Consider the following 8,618-nt stretch of genomic DNA (forward strand, 5'->3'; position numbering starts at 1 on the left):
TTTTTTAGAGACAGGGGGTTTCTGTCTGTCATCCAGGCTAGAGTGCTGTGGCATGGTCACAGCTGACTGCAGCCTAGACCTCTTGGGCTCAAGCAATCCTCCCACCTTTGCCTCCCAAGGAGCTAGGACCACAGGCATGCACCACTACACACAGATAATTTTTCAATTTTAATTTTGTAGACACAGGATCTCTCTGTGCTGCCCAGGCTGGTCTCGAACTCCTGGGCTCAAGTGATCTTCCCACCTTGGCCTCCCAAAGTGTTGGGATTACAGGCATGAGCCATGGTGCCTGGCCTCTGTTGTCTTCTAAGCCAATTCTTTTCAACTTATTTATTCCATCTCTATTTAGTAGAAGGGAAAAAGGATATTTTCAATAGTTTTGGTTAAGGATCATCTACTTTATACTCATTTATTTAAAATTATTGTGGTTTAATGGTTAGCCTAGTAAATTAGCCAAATAAATTAATATGTCATTTTTTAAAATAAGATGAATTCTGGCCCATTTTTTCCCATTCATAGGTTATATAGGGACCCATAGATATGTACTCCTCAACTCAGCAACTTAAGAAAATTATAAGTGCTACTTGCCAGAGGGGACTGATTCATATTCCTTATAGGATTGGTGCCTGTTTCACTTCTTAAAAATTCATCTCTCTCTCCTCATACATTATCACCTCCTTTTCCATTTCTCTTCATATTATTGTATGTTGCTTGCTGGTTCTGGGACTCACTACTGGTTACTTGGAACAAAACATTTACAGATTTCATGGGACATTGAGTTCAGCTATTAATATTTGAAAAAGAGGAAAAGGCAGTAGTCTGTTAAGGAGACTAAATGGTGTACATGTTGCATGTAAAACAGAGTTTATTTTGAGCAAAGATCTCCTAGGGGAATGCTGCTTGTATGGTGTATCTGATCTGCTGTGGAGCACATGCCCAGCCAAGCCTCCTTTAATAAGGCCGCCCACTCTGAGCCCCTGTGGCAATAGTGCTTGGCTGTGGGTGCACCTTCCACCTTTGAGCACCCCACTCACTCACACAGCAACCTGCCTCCCCCGCCAACTGCTCTCCACAGGCGTTAATCCATCCCCTCATTAACGACCAATCCAATTCTCTGTCTTGAACAAAGGGAGTCAGAGTTTAGTCCCTTGAACTGAAAAGTCCTATGGGGCTCAGCCATTTTCAACTGTGTGATTAGTAAATAAAGTGGGTCTGCAGGAAGAAGGAGAAATTTGAAACAGAGAACAGCAGAGAAGGCGGCTCTTATGGCCTCAGAGAGCATTAAGGGGGCAGAGGGATGTGCTGCTGTGGTCCCCAAGGCTCCCTATGAAGTCCATCTCCAGTTCCACGTGGTCCCAGCTTGCTTTTTGTTGATGTCATATTCTGCATCATAAACACATATTTGAATTGCTTTAGAGGACTTCTCTTTCTTGCAGCCAAAAAAAATCTCAACTACAATTACAACTATCTAAAGTCAGTTTCCAGATTTGGATTTATGTGTATATGGTACATTTTCAGCGTTCCTGGGAAGATGAGGGAGAGACAATACAATGTAGTGGTTGGGGAGAAGGCTCTGTAGCGAGACTGCTTGAGTAGAAATTCTAGAAATTCTGCCACTTACTGGTTGTGTGATCTTGGACAATCTAACATCTCTGTGCTTTGGCTTCCTTGTTTGCAAACAGAAGGGTAGCAATATTTTTCTACATCATAGTTTGTTGTGAGAATTAAACACATATAGACAGTGTGCTTGGCACATAGCATTTAAGTTACCCAATGAGCATTTGCTGTTATCTTGGAAAGGGTTTACTTTTTTTTTTTTTTTTTTTTTTTTGAGATGGAGTTTCACTCTTGCTGCCCAGGCTGGAGTGCAATGGTGCAATCTTGGCTCACCATAACCTCGGCCTCCTGGGCTCAAGCGATTCTCCTGCCTCAGTCTCCTGAGTAGTTGGGATTACAGGCATACGCCACCACATGGCTAATTTTGTATTTTTAGCAGAGACGGAGTTTCTCCATGTTGGTCAGGCTAGGTCTCGAACTCTGGACCTCAAGTGATCCAGCCGCCTTGGCCTCCCAAAGTGCTGGGATTATAGGCATGAGCCACCGTGCCTGGCCAGTAAGGGCTTACTTTTACACACCCACCCACCAACACACTCTCACAAACACATATATGTATACACATACATATAATAATGCACACATACCTATAATATATATGTATAATAAAATATACATGTGTATATATGTATATAGATGTCTACACACACACTTGCCCCCCCCCCCCACCTATCTGGCCTGAGCCTGAAGCTCTATGTTCCTATCTCACTTCATTCACATTTACAGCCTTTATCACACTGTATCGTAATCTGCTTATTTGTGTTTCTCTCAACACACGTGAGCTCTACAATTCAGGTAATTGCCTTCTTTGCCCTCTTATCCCCAGAGCTTTACATCTGATACTGGGGATGTTCCTGAGCTCACAGTAGATTCATATTGTTGGACAGGAAGATGCTAGATGATATTTCACTGTTAGATTGTCATCCCTTTAGCTTAACACTTGACTCTCTGCTCAATTTACATGTCCCTAGGTGACATAACACTTTATGCTGTTACATTATTTACCGCACAGAGAGAATGAATTTCCAAGTCCTCCCTGAAAGTAAGCTTTGGCGAGAAGATAGGAGAGGACCTCGAGGGGTCTGGATGCTGCGGGCCATGGGCAAGTGAAGAGGATGAAATTCACAGTCTTCCTATTTCTGCTCTGGAATAAGTCTCGTAGTAACATCCTCTCCCCAACCCAACTCACACAAGCAGCAGTGGCTGCATGGTATTACCTAGCAGCACTTTGCAGCTTGCTTGTAGTAGAGAAGAAAGTGAACAGTCACATTCTATTGGTCTGCTGGGACAGCCGTAACGAAATACCACAGACTGGGTGGTTTCAACACCAGAAATTAATTCTCTCACAGTCCTGGAGCCTGAAAGTCTGAGATCAAGGTGCAATTGTGTTGGTTTCTGGTGAAGCTTCTCTTCCTGGCTTTCAGAGAGATGCCTTCTCACTGTGTCCTCACATGGCCTTGTACAGGGAGGCAACAGAGAGGGGGAGAGAGAGAGAGAGAGAGAGAGAGAGAGAGAGAGAGAGATTTCCAGCACAAGCTCACAAGCTCTCTGGTGTCCTATTGGATTAGGGCCCTCCTGTTAGAACCTCATTTAATCTTAATTATCTCTCTAAGGGCACTATCTCCAAATACAGCCACATTGGAGGTTAGGACTTGAACATATGAATATGGCGGGGAAGGGGGAGAGGGGGGAAGTCAATGTGTGTTATTCAGTCAATAACACACATTAATCCCAAGTGGAGGCCTATTTTAATTAAGTTTTGTGTATGGCCCAAGTATTCTACTCTGCATAACTATTTAATCAAAATCCAAGCTGAGAGATGGGTCTCTGTAGCCTGTAGATGAGAAACAAAAAGCAGTGATCCTTAAAATGAGATTCCTACAATCACACAGGTGCCATCTGGAAATGCAGAAGCCATTACATGCAAGTCAGTTTCAAATGTTAAACTACACAGTATCGATTCTGGCTTTCCCAGGTGACCTTGGAAGAGTGAGAACGTCTTGCAGAGCCCAAGTACGGTGGAGGCTGCCAGGCCAGGGCCTCTGATACAGATCTAGGAGTCTGAGTAGCTGTAGGGCTTGGATGGGGAAGGCTCATTTAAGTCTGGGAAATGCAGCAGGTGAGTTGAGAGCCACATGAGACTATGCAACCAGAGGGTAGAGCTGGGAAGGCCCTGAAACAAAGAGATGGAAATGGAATAGTAGGAGGCTGGAGTCAGAGGATTGAGGCCAGTCTTAGAACTAATTTCAGGAACACTGAGCTTTCCTCTTCTATGTGGCTTGGCAGGCATGCTGCATTTGGGGCCTGATTTTAAGTATCCAGAGCTGGCTTTACACCATTAGAAAATTTTTGGCTGGGAAAAAAAAAGAGTTTCATAAAAGTTCAGGCATTATGCTCTCCCGTGGTACTTCCTGGTGAAATGTCCAACTAAGTGATCTCATCTAGGCGTAATACTAACTCTACTTTGACTAACAATCTCTTTCATCATTAAAAGTGAATTTTTAATTCGGATTTTTATTCTTCATGTATAAATTATGTTATCACCTAGTTGGCTTTGCAACATAATAAATGGATAGTAGCTGTAGTTATCATTCTTTGCAATCTTTCTTTGTTATTATTCATTTATTTATAGAACATTATGTCCTGAAAGAAGAAGCCTTCTCTGACCCCAGGCCCCCACATTGGATCAAAGCCCCTAGTTATGATCCCTTCTAGCAGCCTGTACTTCTCCTTTATAGGTCTTCCCACCATTGGAATTAAATAGTAATTGCATGATTAATTGTTTAATGTCGGTCTTCCTTGCCAGATTATTTTCCCAGTGAAAACAGGAGCCAGGTCTATCTTAATCACAGCTGTATTGACACTGGTTCTTCCTTATGGCAATAAATTCCTTTTAAATGAGTTATTTCATTCACTCATTGATTCATTTGTTAACTCATTTATTTAGCATTCACAAGCCTTAGGAACTGTGCTACAACAGGGAAACAAAAACCAATGTGATCATTTCTGGATTCGAAGTGTTGGCAATTTAGTACAGAAAGTTTTTAACCATTTTATTTTATGTTTTATGTTTTTTTTATTTTTATTTTTTTTTAAAAAAAGATGAGGTCTCACCATGTTGCCCAGGCTGGTCTCAAATACCTGGGCTCAAGTGATCCTGCTGCCTGCATCTCCCAAAATGCTAGGATTACAGGCGTGAGCCACTACACCTGGCACTTAACCATTTTGGGTGAAAGTTCCCCTTGAGAATCCAGTGAAGGAAGTGGACTCTTGCAAGAAGCTACTCATCTAAAAAGCACATGAGATTTTGTATTCAGCTTGGAAGGTTCACAGATCCTTGAGAATCTATTCACTGTCTTCCTAAAATTATGTGGATTCTGAGGTCACAGTAAGTCTAAGAAATACAGACTTGAAGACACATACAAGGTAAGAGGACGGATAAAGAAGGACATCAGCATGTCTTCCTTTGGGTCAGGAGAGGCTTCCACTGCGAGAGATGTTTGAGCCACGTTTTGAATGACAAATCTTATGTTACCAGGGGAAGTAGTGGGAGCATTCGAGGTTGAGAAGACAGTGTTTGGAAAAGCATGGATGTGTAGAAGTGGGAATGGTATTTAGGGAAGAGAATCAGTAGGACTTTGTGACTGATTGGATGTGGGATGTGTGAGAGAGGGAAGGAATAAATTCCATACTTCTGCCTTAGGCAACTGAGTACTAGGTTTAGGTCTCGGTGGGCAGCCTCAGAGGCATAAACGCCAATTCAACAAAATAACAAGCTCAAGGGCCACATTTTTTTTTCCACTCAAAATAAAATAAGCTTTTGAAAGTGATAAAAAGTACATTCCTTACAATTTAGATTACCCAGTAGATTGGATACAAGAAGGCCAATGAGGAAATCAACACGCTTTTTAATCATAAAAGTTATATCTGTGCAGCCACACTAATGCAGCTTTCTAATCTTTCTTCTTGAAAGAAGAGCATGGTCTGTATGAGAAGCTATGCTGGCCACATGCAATTTGGGTCATGCAGATTATCATCATTGCCTGAAGAATCCTGGGAGACTGCTTGCTGGCAGGAAGGCTTACACTTCAATTATGGATCTGATAAGCTGGATGTGCTTAGTATGGTGCATTTGTAAAGAGGATTCTCAATGAATATTCAGTCATAATTCATAAATTTCTTATAAATAAATTTTCCTGCGTATTTGGAATCTTAGGCATTATAAATCTTGACGTATGAAAAAATATTCATGAAAGGTACAACCCCCTTATAATTAGTTGCAGATTCAGATTTCATATAACAGGACACTAGGCTTTAAATTAAATTTTTTTCAATAACAGTTCCATTGAGATATAATTTGCAAATCATGCAATTCACTCGCTTAAAGTGTACAATGCTTTCAATGAGTTTTTATTTACTTTAAAAAGTTTATGTTTTCTAACTTTTAGCAATTAAATGGTATTCCTTTTGTAATCAGAAAAGTAATACAAAGTATGCATATTTAAAAATTTGTGTAACAGTCCTTATACATAAGGAATTTTCTCCTTTGATTGTTGGAGACAAGAGAAAATATATCTTATGTGAGTTTAAGTTAAAGTATAAAATATGGTTAAAATATTACCACAAAAGTGGCATGTTTAGTTAGAAGGAAAGACTAAAGGTGGGTTGTTCTAATGGCTTTCTTCAATGTCCTGCTGGGTAGGGAGACCCGGTTTAATTTACAGATCCTCGCTTCACTATTAGGGGCTTACAGAGAAACTTCCCCTGCTGTAACCTTCTCAGCTAATGGGTGATGTGCTGTGATAGATGTATTCTCACCCAGGATAGTGGTGATATTGTATTAAGAGGGAAAAAAAATAAATAATTACCTTGGGATTTAACCTGAGGTATGTGTTGAAGAAAAAGCCCAACTTATCCATTCACTGTATATATACAGTGAGAAAAGTTGGAAAGTTTTCACAATTCTGAATGTCACCTCATATCATGTGTTAGTGATCTTTGTGATAGATGGCATAGATCTAAAAACTATGTTTTTTTTTTGCTAAAATAACAATGTGTAGAAAACAACAATCATTTTCCTAGACAATGGAGAGAACTGTTCAAAAGATGAACCTCTCTGGTTTGACCTAAGATGCAGAAATACAATTGGCATTTAGGCTGACCCTTATATTGGTAATTTATGTAAAACAGTTTTTTCTTTCCAAGATTGAATAGTGTATAGCAGGAAAGTGAATAGACAAATTTGATCTGACCTATTTTTACATCACTGGGAAACTAATGTTTGTTGTTTTTTTTTTAGAAAAATTTTATTTTGAGACAGGGTCCTGCTCTGTTACACAGGCTGGAGTGCAGTGGTACAATCATGGCTCACTGCAGCCTCAACCTCCTGGACTTACATGATCCTCCCAACTCAGCCTCCCAAGTAGCTGGGACCACACGTAGGCCACCATGTCCAGTTAATTTTTTTGGTATTTTCTGTAGAGATGGGGGTAGGAGGAGGTCTTACCATGATTCCCAGGTTGGTTTTGAACTTCTGCTCAAGCAATCCTTCTGTCTCAGCCTCCCACAGCGCTGGGATTACAGGCATAAGCCACCATGCGTGGCCTGCTAATAGTTCTTAAATGCAGCTCTTATCTTGTTACTTCTGCAGTTAAAGGCCTGTTTAATGCTTGGCACCTGACTTTAAAGCTGACTATAATATAGCACCATCCCAAATTTCCTCAGGCCTGTTTCCTCATTGTTTCAAACATATATTGTTTCAAAGACACGTTTTTTATGTGTGACTGTTTGCTTATATTATTTAACTTCCTATTGTATTTGCTTTTAATAAAGTCTAATAGATGCTATAAAAACAGCCTTACAATCTCTTTTTCTTTTCATGAAGCACACTGTCTACTACAATGCTTAGTATGCCATTTAGGAGGACCTATGAGGAGGGAGTTTTGCTCAGGCTTCTCTGCTGCATAACCAGGAAGCTTATTTCTTACACAAATGAACACTTGTAATTATATTTTCTTTGTTGCTTTCACTGGTAGGAAACTCTAAGTTTATGAATCTCTTCTTTAATACTAAATAGATTCTTATAGCATGACTTTATTCGTATTTTTTCCACTGACTTATTATTCTGGCTTTGCAGGAGAAGGGGCAGTGGTCCTCTTTGCCTTTTAAAATCAAATACTCATGTATTTTTGCAAACCATTTCAAATCTTTTATTGGCTCTAAATGGAATAGGAATAACAAATTTAAAATAATGCTTAACTTGCTTTTTTATAGATTTTTGCTCTTATTTTCCTTTTTTCAAACCTCACCCAGCCCTCAAATCCAGCTTTTCCATGCATGCCTTCATTCTTCACTGATCTCCGTTTTCTCAGAGCTCTTGTGTTAATATAATTTTGCATTTTACTAAGTATGATTTTGGATACCTCCTAGTGTTTCATGTGTAGTAGTCCTGTAGTTCTGGGGTGTAGTTTTTTTTAGTGGTAGGGACCATGGTTCATACTTTTCTGAATCATCTAGTAAAATAATATTGTATCAAGAAATGCTTTCTTTTTACATTATGATTGTAACAAACATAGAATTTTTTAGCTTATTAACTGTCAGAGCACCCAGCACATCTTTAGAATTGCAGGAACCCATTTTTGTTTCTCTACAGCAGCCGCAGCTTGTTTCATAGATCTTGCAAAACTATTCAATCATTCAAATTCCTTGACCTCCTGCTGGATGATGTTCGACAGGGCATTCATCTTCAGGACACCCTTCGCGATGAATGGTAACATCTGGGCGGGTAGAGGTCCATTTCTGCAGCATCCTGGAGGAGGAACAGATAGGGTAGGTTTTGGTGTGGGTGCGATACTTGGGGACTTCTTCAACAGGTAGGACATCAAGTCTGTAGGCAAAACAAAACCTGGGCGAAGGGCAAATACCGGGGCCCCGAACGGCTCAAGCCCAATAATGCTTGCTCTGGGTTCTAACTACGTGATCAAGTCGTCTCGGTTTGCCAGGGA

Source organism: Colobus angolensis, unplaced genomic scaffold, assembly GCF_000951035.1.
Source record: "Colobus angolensis palliatus isolate OR3802 unplaced genomic scaffold, Cang.pa_1.0 Scaffold5, whole genome shotgun sequence".
NCBI classification, from domain to species: Eukaryota; Metazoa; Chordata; class Mammalia; order Primates; family Cercopithecidae; genus Colobus; species Colobus angolensis.